This window comes from Leptinotarsa decemlineata, unplaced genomic scaffold (assembly GCF_025532065.1).
Source record: "Leptinotarsa decemlineata unplaced genomic scaffold, Ldec_3_MD MMD2_P_RNA_scaffold_9, whole genome shotgun sequence".
Taxonomy (NCBI): Eukaryota; Metazoa; Arthropoda; class Insecta; order Coleoptera; family Chrysomelidae; genus Leptinotarsa; species Leptinotarsa decemlineata.
In genome coordinates, this window is record NW_027412536.1 from 16,529,438 (window position 1) to 16,554,192 (window position 24,755).

A 24,755-nucleotide genomic window follows, 5' to 3' on the forward strand; every position below is an offset into this window, starting at 1 on the left:
ACATGAACTTCATTATATTAAAAATTCAGAAAAATCCAACTATTTTTTTTGTTTTGTACCCCTCGGGGGGAGGGGGAATAATCAAATGAAAAAGTGGTATTTTCCTAATTCAAGCATATTCAAACATTCGATGATGCATTTTAAAGTAATCCAGACATCATTTTTTTGCGTTTCATAATAGGTGGGGGGGGGGGGGGAAGAGGGAGGGGTGAAGATTTTTTTTTTTCATAAAACATATGCAACATTATCTACAATTGAAACAGGTGAAAATGTCGTTTCGAAAATGAATAGTCTATTCTGGGAAATTGGTGATTTTAACGACCCCTAGCGGCAAAAATTTTTTCAAAAATTCAAAACATACACCGAGACCCTAATTCTATAAGAATTTTGCGTGGTCCTTTGCCTTTTTGAATTTTTTTTTAAAAAGGTTCGAGAAACAAAACAGAAGGAATTACAAAAATGTGACCCAAAATAAGTATATTCTCATTTGGAATTTACATTTTTTTATGCGCCTATATAGGCACATTTTTCTCTGCAAACAATTACATTGTGACTTCAATTTTCAAAATCATATCAAATTGATGAATGCGACTAATTTTTTCCTCGCAAATTGTGAATATGTCCAACTCTGGTACACGAAAAGCCCATATGACAGTAATTCTGGACTAATTTATGCAAGAATTTGAAGTTGAACTTTGAAGAGAATACATTTTCAAATATGCTCTTGCTCTTTGCATGTCTTAACTGTGAATAACATAGTAATTTTTCATTCCTTTGTATCATATGCATTGAAACTGCCAAATTCTACAGTATGAAGAACTGTTTTATCAACCAAGAGTCCGTGAGTTAAATTACAGAGGTAGGATTATTAGATTTCTTTCTTACGACTATGTTAAATAATCGAAAAATGAAGTGAATATTTTGAACAATGTGGCTCCGGAAGAGCAGCTGATCCATGGAGCACTTGATCTAATCCATGGATATCAAAATGATCTAGTTTGTTGAAATCATTCAATGAGATCACCTCATTGGACATTTGGAAATGAACACTAGAATTATTGATCTATTTTTGCAAAAAATTCGGAACTATAGTAATTTTCTGGAAAGAAATTGAATCAGGGTTTAGTTCAACAAAATTGCCATAAAAAATAGTTCAATTTGCAAGTGAAATAATAGGTTCGTTCCAACCAGCGTCAGAAACCGTTTCTGACAGTCAGGATTCTGCGCAGTAATGTGATTGCGTTCCAACGTGAGTTTCCAACCATTAGTAAACTATCAGTTTTCTGTTCCATCCATGATTCAAACCTGTTCGAAATCTATCAGAATGGTTTGAGGACTAACCATCAATCTGACGCATGCGTATTCCGTATTACTGTTTCTGTTTTATGTTCATGCAACTTACAACTTACAAACAACATAACCTGCAAAAATTCTTATAAAATAAATTATGTATTTGCTTGCGCAGGAAAAATTGGGAATTCTTTAAGTGAACCTATAATATGAACATCTTTAATTACACAAATTAATTATTGCGGTGACCTTCCAGTTCCATGTTGATAAGTAAATAGAATAGAGATATAAAATACTGCAACCTTCTTTTACTCTCTTTACTCTCCAGAAATACACTTGATTAGATTTATTTTTAAAGAATTGAAGGGGTTATATTTTTAGGAGTGACATTCGTTGTGGAATGTTTGAAATACAAACTGAGTAGAGAAAAGTATCTTCTGTATAATTCAGTGTTCATATAGAAGTATTTGTTTCGAAAACATTTTTTTTCTTTCGTGTAATTCAATGTTTATATGAAAGTAGCTGTTTCAGGAGGACATTCTTTCAGTTTGTGTCTGAAAGTTACTTCTTTGCATGATCTACACATCCATGTATAGAGTTACTTATTTTCAAATTGATTACTTCCTTCCTTTCTTTGGAAGATTCCCTCATCCCCTTTTTTTGTATTAAGATGGAGTAGTAGAAAGCCAAAAACTTTCTTTCCCAAATTATTTTTCAAAGGTTATGTTGAAATTACATGCCAAACTTCAGTTGAACTATCAGCTGTTCCAATCAGAAATTTCAAATTAATCAGAAACCAATATTTACCAGACATGCGCGTTGACAACAATTTACAAACAGTTGGAAATCTGTTTGTGACTCAAGGTTGGAACGAACCTAATTTCACTACATTCCTTCGTTAGACTGATTTGAGCCAAATAGCAATTTATCTGAATTTGCTGATTTTTCATCGTTTCACTCACAATTTAACTGACAACTTTGAACATCAATCAGTCGTTCTAAACACAATTATTGTGAGATTTTCACTTAACAGTTTTACAAAAACGCAACACGTGTTTCGCTATATTATCGGCTTCTTATATCTTATAACTATCTCAAAGTCTTTAACAAAACAAATCGTGTTACGGTTTTGTAAACTGTTCAGTGAAAAATCTCACATTTAAGTGTGACTTGGAAATGAAAATCCGTTCAAAAATTTTTTCTAAAGAAATTAACTTTAAACGTTCAAGCCAGTCTCGATATACCTACAAAGTAGGTTGAATGGACTGACGCCTATCAGAAAACAACTACTCCCCTGGATAATACCACGAAGGGCGTTGAATTATATCCGGGCAAATTACGGATATGCAATTGGTTAGTACCTCGTCCACTAGATGGAGTGACATTTTGTGATGTTCGCTCCAACTTCGGAAGAGGAATGAAATACTCTGAAAGAATTCAGATTTTCAATTGTGGAATATTATTGAGTTTAGGTCGATGATGGTCACTTGCACTGACGAGTGGCTAATGAGCCCGAAACCGGTCTGCAAGTGTGCCCGTTCCAAAATTGAAGGTCGACTCTTTCAGTTGTATTGCCAATTGCATATGGAGGAAATTTTCTGAGAAGATTCCTGCACTGACGCCTGCCGGATATATTTCAACGCTCTTCGTGGTATTAGCCAGTGTAGTAGTTGTTTTCTGATAGGCGTCAGTACATTCAACCTACTGTGTAGGTATATCGAGACTGGTTTCAACGTTTAAAGTTCATTTCTTTAGATTTGTTTATTGCCAGTCTTCAAGCATAGCCCACTGACTAATAACAAAAAATTTTTGATTTCTTGAGACAGACCGACAGAGAGATGCTATAGAGGACTTTTTTTCATGATATTTTTTTAAGACAAAACACAAGCAATCGCTGTAGATTAAAACTTTCTCAGGAAGTTTATTCCACATAATTGCAGTTCTCCAGATGAAATAGTTCTTAAACAGTGAAGTTCGAGGTGTACTGAGTTGAACCTCAAAATGATAAGCAGCCACAGTCTGTCACGTATTTCTGATATGTACTGCTCTTGGTGGAATCAAATGTGCCAAGTCACTTGAACACCTCCCGTGAAAGTATCTATAGAAAAGAAACAGATCTCCAACCTTTCTTTGATGTTCCAGGCTCTTTTCTGGATGGAATCCAGCAACTTCAGGGTATGTTTGGGAGCGAAGCTCCATACATGAGGTCTGATCTGAGCTTTATAAAGCATCGAAAGTTGCTGAGGTGTCGTTCGGAACAGTGTTCCAAACGTTTGAGAAGCAATATTGACAATTCCAGCGATATATAGTGATAATGAACGAAAGTATTATAATACTCGACGAACGAAAGTTATTTTTTGTAGAGGAGTTTCGAAAATGAAACGAACCAAAGGGAAAACTGAAAAATTCACCAGATATTTTCCAATTCTGAGGAGAAGGCAGATTCTAGCATCCGAAACGTTAAGATGAGTAGCTCTATCCAGAGAGGCAAAAACCATTGAAGGCAACAAATTTCTGATGAATAGAACATTTCCTTTGTGGAAAATGCTTTGCATTTATGTAGTTAGATTTTGGTGAGAACTTGAATGTTTTCCCTTTCTACACCTGTACAAAGTTTTTCACTGAAATTTTTATATTTTTCATATCGTGGAAGGTGAGAAAAGCCAATACTCGAATGAGGTCGATAAAAATAATGTACTGATGGTAAACATGTACTGTTGTTCTCGTAATAATTCTTCGACTCGCCAATGATCACTTTCTGATCAGTCAGCATATGGTGTGCTATTTCGGCCCTGTAAACTTGTCAACTCTGCGGTCACATCCCATACTACAAGGGGCGGACAAGGGACTGCATGATTCATTATATGCCGCAGGATATTACTTATCCTCGGAGAGAGGTTGGGCTTTTCAGCTTTTTGTGTATATTTCTGTTTATTAAGCACCGCTTTTATTACAGCGATTCGAGAGAAATGGAGTTATATTTCTTTTATGATTTGTTTGCCTGGTAAGTGGTACTATATGCTTTCAAAGCTCCGATCACATTTCTAAATTTTTTTACGTTGGAATATTAATGGAGAAATGATGTAGATGAACTGGTTGACAATGAAAATTCAATCTGTGTTTTCAAAAAGTTGTTTCAATTTTGTTTTGAAAGCTTAATACGGTTATAAGTTCTGGCATAAAATAAAATAGTACTAAAATGATGTCATAGAATATTTAATCTGTAAAGTTAGACAGAATGAATATAGAATAATGAAACGAGTCCTACTGAGTTTTTATCTGTAAACATAAATCTTCCTTGAGATATTGAAGTAGAGGTTTAATCTCCTATCTAATTCAAATCATTATCAGCATCATAGCCATAGTTACGGTTCTAATTTCAGTGCAGGTGGTACTAAATGCGATAGCTTTTACTGCCGTCACTATTAAAAATAATCAACACTAATTTAGATTGATCTGTCTCAAGAACACTCTTTACTGCCAATTAATTGTTTGTCATGGTGAAACTTTTCTACGAAATCAATTTCTATATTCACCATACGAAACATTACTTTTTCTTCCAGTAGAACAACATACTATTATCAGTCACATTGTCATTACAAATACTTTTGAAATATCTTTTACAAATGTTAAAACCTTTATCTGGAAATGGCAACAGTTATTTCGAATATAATACTGTTTTCATTAAAAATCCTAGTAGATTACAAATAAGAACTAGAAACATTTTGTTGAATTTTGATGCTGTGACGTTATTCTCAAATGTTTTGCTGAAAAGAAACTTTGAAAATTGTGAAAACTGAATCAGAAAATGATTCTGATTTACAGAAATGGATCAAAATTGAATATTTGATTGGAGGTCCTGAAATTATGTACCGAGAAACTTTTCCCAGTTCAAAAGGAATTTTATTCGAAAAAAATTTGGAATGACAATGCACTTATCTTTGTCACCGATTTTGAGAAACGTTTCCTTGGAACATTTTGAAATGATATACATCGAGACTTATCAGAGGTATGTTGACAACGAATTTGCTATCTGAGAGCGTGATCCAGATGACATCAATTCTTTTTCGAATTAGTTGCATACAAAAGAACCTACATTAATATTCACATTACTGAATAACCAATTTTCTTTTCTCGATGCGATAAATAAAAAATCGACAAATAGTCTTGATAGGAATGTTTATCGAAAGAAAACTTATAGTGATAGATATCTCCACTATAAATATATAACTCTACTGTCAAAAAAGTATAGTTTGATGTTTATATGATAGGTCTAAGTAATTTTTTATTTTTGTTCGTAAAATAACAGGAATCCACCAATACTAATAGAATAATAGATTGGAATCTTTTCTAACACCAATAAAATTTGAGAATAGGGTTGAAAAAACAAAAGGAAATATTTATAATTTACGTGTACCTTATTTCTGTGAAAAAGGTTATATAGGTGAAGCTTCAAGAACCCTGAATGTAAGAAAAAACGAACATCATGAATACATAAATAGAAGACATAGTACGGATTCGCTGATAACAAAGCATTTTTTGATAGTAACTGGTTATCACGAAATTAAATGAAACAAAAAATAATCACCAAAGAACCTCACAAAAAATCGAGAAAACTAAAAGAATATGCTTATATACTTTTGGTTCGTAACAATTAGCTAACTTTGTGGAAATGTTTTGCATCTGGTTACCATTGCTAAAACGAAGACGAAAATATTATAACCTTAACAATTACCTGCAGTTCTCGGCAAACATCCTGGGCATGTGGTTTTTGTAGACTATCGAATATGACATCTGACAGTTTATTTTTTTGGTATTTGTCAGAAAAAATACATCCATTATGGAAAGAGGCGTAATCGAAGGTGATTTTCAGGTTTGGAAAATCTGTACTGTTGAAAATCTGATTTTCCGTTAACCAGCCCCCTCATCAACGACAACTCTCAAAAGTTGAAACCTGTGCGACCTAACGAGGTCTTACCTTTCACGGTGTGATTCCTAACACGAAAAATTACTTTCCCCCAAACATTAGCCGTTTCCACAAAATCAGGTATTAAAAACTAATTTTTTTTTTTTTCGTTAAGTTTGTTTATAGGTGAAATCTATGAATACAAGTTACTGACTAATTGGACTATTCAGAAGTTTATATTACGCACTAACCTTCTGAGGTGCACTTTTCAGTTTGTCCTTTATTACATGCACTTGACCAATTTTCTATTGATCTATTAATTTCATGTACATTTACAGAAAGTTATTATATTATTACCTATCCTCATTAGTTCTGATATACATGGATCATTCAAAAATCAAATTCATTTCTAATATTATATACAATTCATTGTATGACTAGTATTGTATAACATAGTTACAGCAAGCGAGACTCAATCTAAATTTCTAGGTATTCACGTTGACAATAAGCTCAAATTTATTGAACATATCAAACAATTTAAAACAAAAATTTTTTGTGGATGTTATGCAGTGAGAGTAACTTCAATAAATTTGGGAATCACAACTGCCAGAACGGTGTATTACGCCCTCGTTGACTCCCACCTACGTTATGGAATACTGTTTTGGGGAGTATGCAATTCATCAGCACTTCTGTCTGTATTAGTACTGAGGAATCGGGCTATCAGGTATATGGGTAAGAATAAACCTCGTGATTCATGCAGACACAAATTCTTTGAGCAAAATATTTCAACAATGATTGCTTTGTTCGTTTTGGAATCGGTTTGCCTCATTTACAAAAATATGTCCCTGTTTGAGGCTTCATGCAATTCTTATAGCACCCGTTCCACCGCGTCCAATTCCATTAACAAATTTGGTCAGAAATTATATTCATTATAATGGGCTCAAGATGTTTAATCACTTGCCCTCAGATATAAGACAGGCAAATTTGACCAACAAAATTTCGACGTTGAACTAGAGTGTATGTTCTAACTTTACTTTTTTGTAGGTGTTTTTATATTCACATTTTATATTCCTATACTTACATTTGTATTTATTTTTCACAAGCTTTGTTCACAAGATTTATTCTTAATGATAATAAAGTATATTATTAAAAAAATATCGAAAATATTTCATACTTTTGTAAAAATATATTTTCAGGCTATACATTTCTTTTAATATATATGAAGAATAAAAAGATTCAAGCGAAAGAAAAAGTAATTTGAAAATACTGAAAAGCCTTTGGTTGAACTGAAATGAATATTCAGATACAAATGAACAAGCTCCCTATGAACCTCAAATTACACAGGAATGTATTTTTCTCTCTCAGTTTGTACACATAATGTTATTTTGCATAAAGTCAGGTCAAAAAATCATTCCAGCAACTTCATAAATGAATCCATTTATTTGTTTACAGCTTTTGTAATTATATTTATGAATAGAAATGAAAGTATTTTTGACGAAAATGAACTTTCGATAGCTATACATCACATATTCACCCAAAGAAAAATATATGATAAACAACAATTTTTGTACGAACTTTATTACATCAGTATTACTCATAAAGAGAAATGCGAGAATTTGGGTGAAGTTTTTTCTTCAGTAACCGTGGATGAACTTTGAAAATCTGTTTACAATTCTACAATTCCATCACAAATAATCAATATACTCATTGACGAATATTCCTTGATTGCTGTGTAATTCCGTAAATGAGCATTTCCTAGTCATGATTTTCAATAAATATACAAATATTGGTTTTCTACCCTTCCATTGATATGTGAGCAACTAATAACTTATGAGAAAAAAATTACCAAAAATAAATTAAACGATTAAAGGAATTAAATTTGGACGAGATGACATGCATTTTTATATATGATGGAATTGGCCGATACTTGATGAAATCCATAACAAACGTATTCAATCTCACAATAAATTGTTTTTTGAATACGTTACATGCATTTTTGCTTTCGATTCCCTATTTACAAATGAACTTAAAGTTCCTAATCAAGTGACTATTTTCGAAATACTTCAACGATAATGGAACATTAAAAATGAAACATTCTGTTTTTATACCATAGTTTTTATACATAGAAAGTTTTATTTTTAATTTTTCATGATGATTTCCTACGAAGTAACGGCTGCATCTATCAATTTACTTTAACGATTATGTAACGATTATAATGCAAGAACCACTTAGACGGCTCCATTTCTTATTTATTACTTTAGTTGGTAAACTTTATCGAGAAATGATTCTGTCTCGACAAACTTGGTAATAATTTCAGAAAGATAGAAGTAGCTTGTTTTTTATTGTGGTGAGAGCCAAGTAGAATTGTTCCAGACTTCTAGAACTCAACAAGAATGAAGTATAATCTTTTTTGGATATTCCTTTTTTTTCATAAAATTATTGATCAAAAAAGCAAAAAGTTCCCGTATTGAGTCTCGCAGTTATATTTTGCCCCGTACTTTTGACATATACTGCTCTGGGTATAATCAAGCGGAATAAGTCAGTCGAACACTAAGCATGTCTAATTTGAGCTTTATGTTGTATCAGAAGTTCCTGCGATGTGTACAACTTCCTGGTTCAAAATAGAATTTTAAGTTACTGAGAGCGGACTTTGCGACACCAACAACGGGATTATGCCAAGACATATTTGTATACAATCTGACACCCAATAAATTTTTGGAAGTGAATAAATTTCGCCGGACCTTTTCATTTCAAGACAGGATGATAAATGCCCATTACTAACTTACCAGTGTATAACTGTTATTTAGAATGGCGACACAAAAACGAAATAGAAAATTTTGGGCACCCAACAAGATATTTTTTAAAAGCAGCAACTCATCGAGTCCTGAATTGAGCAGGCCACATGATAAGCTTGTAATGGAAGTTCAATAATGATAATTTCATTTTTTTCCCATGGGACAAAACATTCAATTCGAATAATCAAAAAACATACAATAAAGTTCAATTAAAATCACATTTAGAGAATTGAAATACTAAGACTCGCCGTTTAGAATTCTAAACGTATTAGAAATATTTATAACAATATTCTTATGAGACATCATTTGAAAAGAATGCATCTGTTGAATAAAAAACATCTTGTAACAAAAACATTTGTCGAGTTGCTTTCCGAAAGTCAATAACGATGAACAATTTTCCAATTCATTAGGTAATTTATTGAATACACGTAAGCCATTATTAGTAGCACAGCAGAAATGTTTTCTCTTTATACAGATTGGTGAATGAAAGTGATTTTGAGCACGATGTACATCAGAATGCTCTACAAAACTAACTTCATTCTTGAAAATGTGAAGACACAATTCAGAAATATATAAGGATGAAAGTGTTAAGATTTCATATTTCCTGGAAAAACTTTTACATCTCTCAGTACTAGGAACATTCATGATGCACCTGATGCATTGAAAACTGCCTGAGACTTGGTTGACCATTCCTAGAAATAAACACCATAACACATACGACTCTCCACTTGCGCGTACAGCAATTGAGAATGTGTAAGTACCGTTCTCAATTTTTCCAGAAGATAGCACTACGAATGAAGCGCTGATATTAAACTAGAACAATACTTTACAATTAAGATGTTCATCGATGCACATTCCTAAAAACTTGACATGACTGGCAGACTTGGAAACTGATATGTCTATCATTTATAGAGAAATCGGGTTTTGTACATATTTTTTGACGGTTGTAAAACCGAAGATATTGTGTCCTATCCACATTGAAAAATAGTGAGTTGTCTACGTTACCAAAGATCGGATTAGTCCATTACAGCGTGTTCCAAGCGTTTCGTCAGATTGATCTGACACAGTAACAGAGATATCATCTGCATGAACATGTAGATGAACATGAGTGTTCTTACCTTTACTGGTCCGTAATTTGTCTTCTCGATTTCTGATGGTGCTGGAAATGGCTTACGGAAGGAAAGGAAGATATGGAAAAAACACCACCCTTAACCCAATTAATAACGGATCAAAGCACGCTATACTGATTTTCACCTTTCACCGTAAAACTATACCAAATTACCGTAAATTATTTAAACAATATGAATCGGACCGACCGACTTCCGACAATTTTCTTCTTGCTACTCTTTTTAGCCTCTCGAATTTTTATTCGCAGTTAAAAACTTCTGAGAAGCAATGTTGCCAAATAATCAAACAAAAATTCTTCATTCTAATAATAAAGATTAATGCTACAACATACCCCCCACCTTAACTTGTTAACACCATGAACAAATAGGTGGGAGATACTTACCGGTACAACAATAAATATCTAACCCATTATAGTAATACCAAATGTAAATATCCCCAAAATAACAATTGAATGAAGCATTTCAATTCAATAAAATAAATAAAACAATATTTGAAATAAAGATATGAGAAAAAACTCTTTTTATTGAGTAGGTAAAGGACAGACCTTAACCACCGGTCTAGCGTAGGTACCTTTATTAGTCCTTACTGTTACATTACGAATAATTCCATCCTTTCCTGGATGAACATCAGTAATAATAGCTAATGGCCAATGAAGCGGTGGCGATTTATCATTTTTCAAAATAACGGTTGTCCCGACCTTCATATTGGGACATTTTGTATTACATTTCTCTCTCACTTGTAAAGTAGTGAGATACTCTAAATGCCAACGCTTCCAATAATCTTGAACCATCCTATCTATTAGCTGGAACCAATCAATTCTGTTCATATTAATATCTGTCAAATTATCTGCAGGTAAACCTTTCAATGGAATTATTGTCAAAAATGCGAAGGAGTCAATGCCTCAGGTGCTGATGGGTCCGCTGATAAACTACAAAGAGGACGAGAATTCAATAATGCTTCAACTTGTATCAACAATGTGTTGAATCCCTCAAAAGTTAAAAGTTGCGTGCCTATCACTCTGAAGATATGAGTTTTCGCACATTTAACATGGCTTTCCCACAATCCACCCAAGTGTGGAGCCGCCAAAGTATTGAGCTTCCACTCAATACCATTTATAGCTAATTCTGTTTGAAACGCCTTTTTGTACCGTTTGGAATTGACGAACTCATTAATTTTCCGAAGAACAGTTTTCGCGCCTACGAAATTTGTACCCTGATAAGAATAAATAACACTGCAAGGTCCTTTCCGAGATAAAAATCGCTTTAAAGCCTGCAAAAAACTATCTGTTGATAATGAGCTAACAAGTTCTAAATGAATTGCCTTTACACTCATACACACGAACAAACAGACATAGCCTTTGTATACTTGAGCCCCTCTCCGTCTTCCAAGGGTTATACTGAATGGGCCGAAATAGTCAATACCCGTATGAGAGAGAAAACTTTAGCTTGATGTAATCTTGATGTCGGCAAATCCGCCATCAGAGGGTTTATCGTCTTGGGTTTCAATCTGAAACACCTATCACATGCATGAACTCGTTGTCGAATGACGTTTCTACCTCCCAATATCCAAAATTCTTGCCTCAAAATTGCTTCCATCAAATATGGACTGGTATGAAGATATATTTCATGATAATAATCTATTAATTTCTCCGTGAAAGGATCCTTACCAGACAGTATGATAGGATGCCGAGCCGCGAAAGATATGGGAGCGTTCTCTAACCTACCTCCCACCATTAGAACTCCGTTTTGAAGATAGGGGTTCAACTTGCGCAATCTATTTGAAATTTCCTTTCCCAAATTCAAAAGTTTAATATTGGATGCAAAACATTTGCTTTGCACGATTCTCACCAAGACCAGTTCCGTTATATTCATATCACTTGCTGTGATTATTTCTTTCATCGGAAGGAGCTTCACAAAACGAAGCACTCTCACAGTTAACCGCAAAATTGTAATGTATGATGACGACCTCATAACCATCTGGTACAATGGATGCGTTTCCGTGTCCTCCATTGAAACGAGACATTTTATGGAATCGATGTCCTGCCTACAATCCTCAAAACAACTTTTCACTACTAATAGGCCAATCTTCAACCGGTAATTTCATCCAAGTTGGACCCGAAATCCACAAGTAGTTTTCCATCAATTGGGAAGGAGTTGCACCCCTAGATAAAATATCCGCAGGATCCGTTAACCCAGATATATGACACCACTCAGCATTTGAAATATTTTCTTTCATTTGTGCAACCCTGTTGGCGACAAATATATCTTTCAACAGGGTAGAATTCATCCATTGAAGAACTGTGGTTGAATCTGAAAATGCAAATACTTTTGAAATACAAATTTTATTATTAAAAATTTTCAAAACATGTTTGACCAACCGAGATAAAAGAAGAGCTGTCACTAACTCCATTCTAGGAATTGTAACAATCTTGAAGGGAAACCTTGAATTTCGCACATAACAAATTAACAGCAATATCTCCGTTTTCTGTTACTGTTCGCACATATACCACAGCTCCGTATCCATCCTTGCTGGCATCCGCAAAAGCTACTAACATTATCGGAGATGTTCTCACGGTTCCCATGTAACACGAAAACTGAATCTTCCCAAGTACCGACCATTCATCTTTCAGATTCAACCACTTCTGGAAACTTCATAGGGTACTATGTCATCCCAGCTCATTTTGAGTTTCCATAGCTCCTTTATCAGAAGTTTCAAATACAAAATGAATGGTGCCACCAATCCTACTGGATCATAACATCGCACCACTGTGGACAAGATTAAACGTTTAGTACAGCTAGATCCTGGAACTGGAAACTTGAACCTAAAACTATCCATTTCAGGATTCCAGAACATTCCTAATTATTTGTTTCTGTCTTAAAAAGCACAGGCTGTGATAACCTCTTTTCAAAGGGGATTTTCTCCAACAATTCCAACGAACTCGAAGACCACTTTGTCAAATCGAACTTTCCTTCTGCAAACATTGCTACCGATTCTGAATATAGCCGCTGAGCTTCCTCTTCCGAAGATACACTACACACCAAATCATCCATGTATAGATCCGTCGATACCACTTCTGCTGCTAATGGATATTTATAACCTTCCTCTTTTATCAACTGTTTGACTGTACGTAGAGCCAAGTAAGGACTTGTCTTGACCCCAAATGCCAACCGATTGAACTCGTACACTTGAACTGGTTCATCTGGACTGAAACGCCAAAAAAGTCTCTGAAATCGCTAATGATAGTTCACTAATTTGATCTGGTGGTACATTCCACGAATGTCTGCAGTGACCGCAATTCTAAAAAGTCTAAAATTCAACAACAAAGAAAAAATATCCATCTGCAATTTCGGGCCTCCGTATAGAATATCATTCAAAGAAATATCACTATCAGAGGATGCACTAGCATCCAGCACTATTCGAATCGGAGTGCTGGAACTATCAGACTTGAAAATAGCATAGTGAGGAATGTAGTACGTTGTATCCGCTGCTTTCAAATATTCTTCCCTTACCCAATGCATATGACCTTGTTCAATGGATTCTCTCATAATATCATTGTAACCTGAACGCAATTCCGGAAATTTTGTCACTCTTCTTCTAAGGAATACAATCGTGTCATAGCGCCAGTTTCAGAATCACCCACTGTACTAGGTGAATTCTTAAAGGAAAGAGCTACCGTAAATATTTCTTCTGAATCTCTGTTGAAAGTACTAGTGTACATTTTATCACATTCTAATTCTTCAACATCCAGTAAAGTGTTTTTTGAACTTGCTCAATTTCCCAAAATTTTGTCATAAGTTCATTCAGAGATGATTCTTCTTTCAAATTGAAAAATACATTCGAGTCTGAAACCGAGTTGAATATCGGAACTTTTCCCATTATAACATACCCAAACACCGTCTGTACCGCCACTGGTGATCCCGCTGAAGGAGCATAACTCCATCACCGTTGCAAAGAGCTCCGCACCTATGATAGTCAATTTCTGTCGGCTCATCAAATTTATTATCAGCTAGTTGAATGAATATCTCCAAAACTACCCAAAAAACTCCATTCAATTTTTACTCTTGAAAGTCTATCAGAAATTTTATCAACTAAAAGCGCCCGCATGAAATATTTCTTCGATGAGACGCCGAGACGCCACGATGAGGTCTGTGATACCTCTTACCGAATGTGTATTAGAACCAATTCCTTGTACCGAAACAGAACAACGAGATATTTTCAATCCCAATTTTTTTGAACATTTCTGAGTGATGAGATGAACCTGACTGCCGCTATCCAATAAAAATCTAGCCGTTTGACCTTGACCTGAACCGTTCAGAAGGTTTACTATCACCGTTGATAATAATACTGTAATATTACGATTCTTTATTGCTGTTCCACAAAAATGTTCCGATGTAGTATTCGTATTCGAGACGTCACTACTAGCATTAACTTCACTTGGTACAGGCCCGTGTACTCTTTGGTCATGTTGTACCCCGGCCAAAGGTCTCCCTAAATGCAATAAATAATGATGTTTTCTGGTACATTCCGAACAAACCCGATCAGACGGACAAGATCTTACACCATGATTTGGAAACAAGCAATTGTAACACCAATTATTATCACGAACCAATGTATAACGTTTAGATGGAGTCAACCGCTTGAAATTTTCACATCTACTCAAAAAATGCCTCCCTTATGACAAAACATACAAGTGTCTTTGCTTTATTATCCGATCTGTTGTCTTGGGTGACACAGAAAGATTTATTTGTTGAACGCAATCTCGTATCAACACAATTCCCCCTACCAATTGTAGCATTTCGGTTCAAATTGAGTATTCAGCTTGCTGTTTAACAAATTTTATTACATCTTCATAAGCTGGTATACCCTTACCACACGAACAGACATTTCCAAAGATTTAACCGTTTCCGAATCCAGTTTTACAAGTGTCTGATGCACCAAAATAAAATCTGCCAAATGCTTCATCTTCAGGTTTTTCAAGGCTTGTACCGCACAATCGAATTTTTCCAAAAATGATTCAAGATTTTTTGCTGATTCCCCCTGTATATGCTTAAATCCCAAAATCTGATCCAAGTAACTAGTCGCTAATGAACGTTCATCTTGATATTTGTCAACAAGAGATTTCCAAATACTATCATAATTGTCCCCAGTAGGAGCCAATCCCGTGGAAACACTCAATGCAGAGCCCTTCAAACGGCCCACACAATAATTGACTTACATTCGTCAGCAATTTATTATCGTGTATTGAACTTTTGAAAATTGAGTAAAACGTTTCCAACTCTCGAATATAACCAGAAAATTCAGGAAGTTCAAACTGGTGTCTCCCAGAACCCGAATCACCCTGAGAAGCACTAGAATGCTGTGAAGTTGACGCCGCACTGCTTTGCGAAGCATTCGTCTGCTGTTCTTCTCTCTCTAATTTTGCAGCCGAAATATGAATGTAACAACACATTTCATCAATTGTTTGAATAATTGCATAATTTGGTGTGAACGCATCATCATCAAAACTAACCTCCATGATATGGTCAATAACCTTGATCGAGTCCGCTTTCGTCGAATCTATCTACTTATATAAGGCTGAAAACCTAGATTTTTCCGTTTCATTTTTCATTGATTTGGATAAATCCAAAAGGTTTTGCAAAATTGAAAATAATGACTCTTTTTTAGCCGTGAGCATTTTCAATTGTCTTTTCGCTGCAGTAACTCCCATTCCGAATATCGAAACAATCTGAGAAACAATTTCACAATGTTCAAGGTATGAAATAATTTTTATAGAGCTTCTATTACTTTTCAGTACATTTGGCAATACCGCCTCCCTAAACCCATGAAGGTGCGGACTAGCAGCAAAAACAGTTACTGTAAAAACCGACACACTGCCTGTGAAATAAAAAAAACTCCCTAGAAAGATTATATTCAAAATGAAGTGAAATGAATGAACAATAATTTAATTTATATTTTCCGTATGAATGTAGGTTTACGAATCGCAATATTGTAGGTAACCGAAAATTACAAAATTCAGTGAAACCGATTCAAACAAACTACGAGCTATTTGAAATTTTACACAATCCAAGCTCGATGGGACCAAAACGTTCTTTTTATTTTCTAGAACATCCCGATAATGTTCTGTAAGAAATATGAAGAGAAAGTTCTTACCTTCACTGGTCCGTAATTTGTCTTCTCGATTTCTGATGGTGCTGGAAATGGCTTTAGGAAGGAAAGGAAGAATTGGATAAAACACCACCCTCAACCCAATGAATAACGGATCAAAGCACGCTATACTGAGTTTCACCTTTCACCGTAAAACTATACCAAATTACCGTAAATTATTCAAACAATATGAATCGGACCGACCGACTTCCGACAATTTTTTCTTGCTACTCTCTCTAGCCTCTCGAATTTTTATTCGCAGTTAAAAACTTCTGAGAAGCAATGTTGCCAAATAATCAAATAAAAATTCTTCATTCTAATAATAAAGACTAATGCTATAATAATGAGCATTTTCACATACTTTTCCAATATTATTAATTTATAACAAAAATAACACAGAACCCAAAATACATACCTGTGGAACACCTATGTTGATATCACCTCAACTCATTGCATTGTTCATATCTCAAACATAAATACTGTTTGCGATTTCGTAGGAAGCTTGTTATTCGTGTCAGTGCATTATCTTTTACATCATAATGGTAAAGTCTCTTTATCAAAATATCATGACCCACACAGTCGAATGCCCTGCTGAGATTACAAAGTATCCCAACAGGGCCCTCTCCTGAATCGATAAAGCGCGTTATTTCGCTATAAAAGCGGTGTACTGCATATATTGGCTTTTTTTGTCTGAACCCATGCTGATTTTTCGAGATTATTCCGTTAGTATCAGGAAAACATGACATGCGGTCTAAAACTGAGTAACCAAAAAGTTTTCAAAAATAGATGGAATGGTTATTGTCCTATAGTTAGAAATTGTGCCACGATTTCCCTTTTTATGGATGGGAACAACTTTTCCCACCTTTATCATACTTTGAAAGATAAATTAACCAAATATGTCACGGGAGAAATAATGTGATGTAACATAGTTATAACAATGATCTGCACATCAAAGACCCAACTGTGAACCCTGTCTGTTTTTTATGTCGTTTTTGTGATACGAGCGGATTATGAAAGGATACTGTAATAATGAAAAAAGTTTACGGATGCAACAGCAAATACAGCAACAATTCGAACGAGAAAACTTTGGATGATGGTATATTATCGATATATCATTTGAAGAGATGACATAAAACTCTAGTGAAATTTAGAAATACATGGCAAGTAACAGAATCTACAAAGAATTTATTGAATTTGGTGTAGTCAGAAACATTTTTTCGACTCCTTTTCCCTCTACTCGTACATTCTACAAATAAAAATTATCCAAAAATAATCAATTAGTGAAAAAATAATTATTAAAAAAAAACTAAAAATACATGAGAATGAGTAAAATAATGTTGAAAAATATGTGAAAAACTAGTGTTTATTTCCTTATTTAAATGTTTTTCATTTGCATAGATGAGTCGATAAAAATATACTATTCTTTTACAGTTGATATATTAGAAGTAAGTATATTGTAGTATCGAGTCGAATTAACAAATTTCAAATTAAAAATTTGGGGCGTTCATTTCCCCTTGTAAAAGTTATTCAAAAAACTAGTCAACATCAACACCAAAAAGAATATATTTGAAAAATTCAAATTGATAGACTGAACTGATTATATCGAATCCCCAGATATTAAACATGTACATGAAATTTCCTTGTTGAATAAAAACATTGTTTCGATATTCGAAGTCTTTTTCGACAACATTTTCAAAAATGTAGTGCAAACACGTCTACTGAAAAATATTAAGTAATTTAAATGATAAAATATTTTTAGTATCAATTAGTGTAAGCTAGGATTAGCCAAAATATCCAATTTCCCTGCTTAGTCGAAAGAGTTTTCCACTTTGTCTTTTTCATCTAAATTCGATCAGCCCCAGTAAGTGATAGATGGGTCCTGAAATTGTTCACGTCAGTAAACGTAATGAGTCGAGAATAGGGGCCCTCTGCATTTCTCTGGATAAGATTTCTGAAATCATATGACGGGTTATACCATTTATTATTTATTTTGTAGCCCAAAACTTCGAAAACATTTTCTAAGGAAAACGAAAGAGAATGATTGCTTTGTTCAATTCAATGCCATAAATCGGGGGAGTAACAATGTGGTCAATGGAAATAAAACTTTCTAAGCAATGATTAAATTTGAATTTTTTTTTTAGTTGGAAGCACTTGAATCAAACTGGGAAATGATATTTGACTTCTTTGACAATTATCTATGAATAGACTGACCCGTTACTTGATGAAAATAAACAATACTATCCATTTCCATATTTTAAGTGGGCATACTTGAAGTTTGGCTATAAATCAAATCATCTAAATCTGAAGGAACAATTCGCTAAGGCCAGTCTCAACTCCCTACACTGTAGGTTAATGGACTTACACCTATCAGAAAACAACTACTCCCCTGGCTAATACCACGAAAGGCGTTGGATTATATCTGACAGGTGTCAGTGCACTGAAGTTATTCCTGCATATGCTGTTGGCGATACAACCGCCGCAATAGATTTTCAATTATTGGAACTTGCTGACCGGTTTCGGGCTGTTTGGCCACGTCGTAAGATAGTGTCTATCATCAACCTATAGTTGATGATTTCTAATAAATGACAATCGAATTCTTTCAGAGTATTATTTCTCGAACTAAGCTGAAACGGACAACATACAACATGTTTGTCATCGCCCCATCTGCCTGTGAACGAGGTAACCAACCGCATATCCGAAATTTGCACAATTTCTCGTAAAAGGAAAGGAAACTTCTCACATATAGTCAGTGGGCATAAATCGAATCATCTGAAAAAAAATTCGTTAAGGCCAGTCTCAACACCCTACCCTGTAGGATAATGGACCGACACCTATCAGAAAACAAGTACTCCCTTGGCTAATACCACGAAGGGCGTTGGATTATATCTGACAGGTGTCAGTGCAGGAATCTTTACTGAAGTATTTCCTGCATATGCTGCTGGCGATACAACTGCCAGAAAGGATCTACAATTATTGAACGGGCATACTAGCAGACTTGCACACTTGCAGACACTTGGCGATGACAAACATGTTGTTTGTTGTTCGCTTCAGTTTAGTTCGGGGAATGATACACTGAAAGGAATTAGAATTTTGATTATGGAATATCATCAACTCTATGTTGATGATGGCCACTACCAAATAACCCAAAACCGGTCTGCAAGTATGCCCGTTCAATAATTTAAAATCGATTTAGGCAGTCGTATCGCCGACCTCATATGCAGGAAATACTTCAGTAAACATTCCTGAACTGCCACCTGGCAAGTTTAATCCAGCGGCCAGGAAAATGATCATCCATCCATCCATCCATCCTAAACATTCAGTTTTTGAGGTCGTTGGGTATGAACTTGACGATATAAATGAGGATTCGTATCACTTCAATATCGACAATTTTGCCGATTCACCTCCCTATTCAACTAGTCCAATCTTATATGGATGAAGGATCCTGAAAACATTTGTACGATTGATTCCTGATTCTCGAGATAACTCTGTAAGAGATTGCGAATTTTCCATCAGTCCAACGTCCCCTGAAACTGCAGTACCAATAGCTTCATCGTTGACGACTCCTGAACGGTTATGCTTGTTATTGTTAACAGATGCAGTTTCCATAAATCTGTTCAACAATAATTCCGAAACATATTTGTGTCGTACATTTCTTCCTGGATGATTATCATTGACCATACAGTCAGCATCTAGCACTATTTCCATTCTGGTAGTACAAACTCATTATTTCAATCCGTTCTCGAAGCGTATAAACCATTGCTTCTCAAGAATTTACAAAAACAGAAAAACCTGGTAGGTAATGGTTATTTTGAATGAGACAAATACAAAATGAAGAGAATATCGAATTCAAACTTAACTAGGCAAAATAAGACTTTTTTGAAGTATACTTCCCAAAAACTCCTTTGAAACCGAGGTAACAGATTGTACAGAAGTTCATTCAGGGTGGCTCGTTTTCAAATCAAATAATTTTTAGCTTCCAAACTATGAGCTTCAGACCATAACGTATTCTACTTTGTTGAAATCTGTTCATATAATATCTGATAATGCAAAACAATTGATCCACTAAAAAAATTGTGACATGCTCGGAGGGTGCTATAGGGAAAGTAATATCAAATGTGCATCATGTCAAAATGTGTCACCCTGTATACTATTGTTGAGGTGTTTTTTTTATTTTTTTTTTAATCATTGTACCAAAAGTTATTCAGGGTGGTTCGTTTGAAATGGAATGCACTGTTTAAACATATGTATGCGTATGTATGGCCCTTATCTCCAGCTTTGGCAAAATCTAGCTAACAAAGAGATACTTAAATAGGTACCTGATGTGTAAACAATTAATATGGGTGTGTTTTTAAAATTCATAGTTCCACTTCATTTCCAATTAGTTGCGTGAAAGCAAAACAAATATATTTATATTTCACTTCGTTATCATGTTTATACAGGGTGTACCTGAATAAGTGTAAAACATTCAAGGAGGTGATTCCTCATCGAAAAAAAGATAGGATCTTTCATATAAAGAAACTTCATTGAAGCATCCCTTGTTAAGATACATCCCCTTAAAGGGGGTACATAAAATTTGTATAACAATTTTTTTCAAAAGCACTAAAAAGTTACGATATTGAAATTAACCTGACGTTTTGTACTACCAAAAAGACACTCAGCCAGTAATTTATTTGGTTTACCCCATGGTTGTAAGGGGTGGAAAACGCAACCCCTAAAATTTATTTCCAATGTAACTTTTTGTCTTATCATTTGTTTACCATTTGAAAATTCATTTCCGATAGCCTGTTTCATTGTAAACAAAAAATGTCTCGTGGTTTTTTGCCCAAAATAAACCAGTTCGCAGCAAAAAAATATTTTACGAACAACTACAGAGATACATCGTCATAAATGCGAACTGGATTTATTGTTATTTTGTAGTTAGTACCTACATTGAACGATTAAAGGGTAATAACCAAAACTAATTTATTATTAACAAAACACACACCATGCAGAAATCATAGTAAATGTTCAATATGTCTACCTTCAGACATCACGCATACGTCTAGACAGCCCCATCATGCATAAAAAACATATCCCTTCTGACGCTCAAAGAAACTTCCTCCAGCAGTATTGGATGCACTTTTCTTGAAAATTGAACGTATGCCTCACCATTCAATCGAGGAGGTAGAAAATGAGACCCAAATAAATCATCCCCAATAACTCCGAGCCACACGTTAAGAGAAAACTGTTCTTGATGGTTAGTTTCGACAATAGCGTGAAGGTTTTCATCAGCCCATATGTGGTAATTATGAAAATTATTAATCTTGTCCCGAGAAAAACTACATTCGTCTGTGAATTCTATCGTCTTCAGAAAGTCACAATTTCTTCTAATCATTTCTAGTATCATTCCGTGTTAGAAATCACACGTTAAAAGGTAAGACCTCGTTAATCCTTAGCTCGCAGAAGTTTCGACTTCTGAGGGTTGTCGTTCGTAGGGGTGCGACAGCTGGTTAACGGAAAAACAGATTTTGAACAGATTTTAAACAGAGAATTGCAAAATTCAACACGGTTCGGAAAGTCTCGCGGTAACAGTGCCTGTACCCGTTGCAGATGGTAAGGGTATAAGAGTCGTTCCTTTAAAATTCGAAATACCGCCATATGATTTACATTCAGCTGGAAAACAATCTTTCTAGTACTGGTAGTAGGTTGTTCTTCAATCAAATTAAGTACTGCTGCCTCAAGCTGTGGTGTTCGTACTTCTCTATGGCGACCACAATCCTGCGTTCTTTTGTCGAATGAACCATATTCCCGTAATCGTTGATGGAGTCGAGCAAATATTCTATGTGAAGGATGCTGCCGTTGAGGATACATCATATCTTCTAACCCATTCCCCTGAGACAGACCGTAAACGTAATGTATATCAGCCATTTCCTCATTTGTGTATGCCATTTTGATAACAAGTGAATTATTGAAGTATCAAATTAAGAACAGAACAACAACACACAATTGATATTAATTCAATTTCGAAAATTCACAAACTGACACTATCGCTAACAGCGACCTACTAGATAGATTAGTTTCGTATTTTCGCATTTATAACGATGTATCTCTGTAGGTGTTCCTAAAATAATATTTTGCTGCGAACTGGTTTATTTTGGGCAAAACCCCAAGACACATTTTTTGTTTAGAATGAAACAGGCTATTGGAAATAAATGTTTAAATGGTAAACAACCATGGGGTAAACCACCCCTTACAACCATGGGGCAAACCACATAAATTTCTTGCTAAGTGTCTTTTTGGTAGTACAAAACGTAAGGTTAATTTCAATATTGTAACTTTTTTAGTGCTTGTGAAAGAAATTGTTATACAAATTTTATGTACCCCCTTCAAGGGGCTGTATCTTAGCAGGGGATGCTCCAAAGAAATGTCTTTATGTGAAAGATCCTATCTTTTTATCGATGAAGTATCACCTCCTTGAATGTTTTACACTTATTTAGTTACACCCTGTATATAAATATGTTTATACTATATTTGACAGTAGTCCCCCTCCGAGTCTGTCTGCACATCTGTCTGTTTGACCGAGATAAACTCAAAAACAACCGAAAGAATTTTCATTCGGTTTCCACCAAAGAGCGGAGTGATTAAAGATAAAGATTTTCATGTATCATTCAGTGATGTTTTGTATGGATTGGTTGAAATATCACGATATCATTTCTGAAAAGGTGGTTCTACCTGTGCGAGCTTTCATTGAAAACGCTACCTAATCCATAATTTCAAAATATTTCTTTTACGTATTGTTATTTTTATAGGTGTACAAAAAAAGTCTGCGATGGCATATGTCTATCTTTCACAGAGCTTACTAGCGCTGTCTGTTGAAAAAATTAGGTGAGTTTTCTTTTTCTCAAAAAAAAATGTATTTCTTCATTTCTATTTTTTCTTTTCAGAATAGCCCCCAACAGATATTAAGTACTTGTGCTAGCGTTTTTTCCAATCTTCAAAGCAGTTCTGATATGCAATTTTTGGTATTTCTTCGAGCTCTTTTAGCGATTTGGTTTTTATCTCCGTAATCGCCGCAAAACGCCGTCCTTTTATGGGTCTCTTCAATCTTGGAAACAGGAAAAAGTCGCAGGGACCAAAACTGGTGAAAATGGTGACTGGTGCATGATTACAGTGTTGTTTTTTTGCAAAAAAATCGAACAAGCAATGTCAAGTGAGCATGTGCATCACTGTGATGCAAAAGCCATGAATGGTTTTTCGACAATATCGGACGTTTTCTTCGTACTGCTTTTTCAAGCGGCACATAACTTCAATATGATACTCCTTATTGACTGTACGACCATGTGGCAAGAACTCCTGATGCACTACGAAACGTTTGATCGAACTTGGCGTGCTTTTTTGGTCTTGACTCTCCTGGGCTGTTTCATGGTGACGATTGGACTTTGGTTTCTATGTCAAAACTATATACCCATAACTTGTCATGGGTATATGGTGTTATAACCCTTTTGAAGAACCACAAGAAATAATCTACAAGAAAAAGGTCCGGAAACGTGGTGGCCATTCAATAGGACCATTATTTGCTATCCATATTCCTGGCAGAGAAAATCTCTGCATATTCTCCTGCGATGTGGTGGATCTCCGACGTGATGTAAATACTCATATTATCTCATTAGGCTAAGTGGCGACCAATAATTTTATCATCAAGAACACCAAAGCATATGTTAACACGATATATCTCTTGATATAATTGGCCAAAAGAGGTCAGACCAAAAGAGGTCAGATGTCAGTCTTGTTGAAGTGCCCATCAGTAAGTTAAGGACCACTCGGAGAGCGGGGGTGGATGGAGTGGGGTAGTAGGTTCTCCTCGCTAAATAGCTGGTGGGGGAAGCTTCTACTTCAGGGCACTCAACCCAGGAGGGGCATGGGGGATATAATTGGTAACTGTATTGGTAAATATTGATTTTCTTGTCGCCAGTGATGATGAATATTCCTGTTGAACCGTGCATTATTCGTGAATCTACTTTCATCACATCACATTTTTTGCAAAATTTCATTACTCTGGTTAAATTTTCTAATGAGCCATCTACAAAAAACTTTTCTCTTGTTGAAGTCCGTCAAACGCGAATGATGGATTTTCCTGACTCGATGAGGCTTGAGTTTATTTTTCTTAGAAATTTTCCGTACAGACGTAGTGGATATGGCCGAATTATGAGCAATTTTCCTCAGAGATACTTCCTTATCCTCATTTGTTTTTTATTTTCTACAAAATCCTAAATCAACTGAATGTTAATTTATCATTATTGTGATTTTTTTAACTCACCTAAAACGCCGATTTCATTATCGCCACCACATTCAGTAACCGTACACTTTCCTTTGGAGGGTTTTTCAAAGGATCCATAATTTCGTGAACTATTTTCAATACTATTTTCATCGTTCAGTATACAATTCCTGATACATTGCCGAAAGATTTGGTAGCATTTCTCAAATATATCGAAAAATATCTCAAATTTATTTTG

General features: G+C 35.0%; 1 protein-coding gene across 5 annotated transcripts in view; it reads right to left on the reverse strand.

Annotated features, from left to right (window-relative positions):
- Positions 1–24,755, reverse strand: part of LOC111513626 (inactive dipeptidyl peptidase 10) — a 260,347-nt gene that overhangs the window by 227,927 nt on the left and 7,665 nt on the right. For 3 of the 5 annotated variants that reach the window (XM_074170735.1, XM_074170734.1, XM_074170731.1), the window contains exon 1: positions 10,110–10,313. The exons of the other annotated variants lie outside the window; for them this stretch is intronic. The gene's annotated coding sequence lies outside the window, so the exon portion shown is untranslated. Of the gene's footprint in view, positions 1–10,109; positions 10,314–24,755 lie in introns of those variants that run through there. 5 annotated transcript variants of the gene reach the window in all.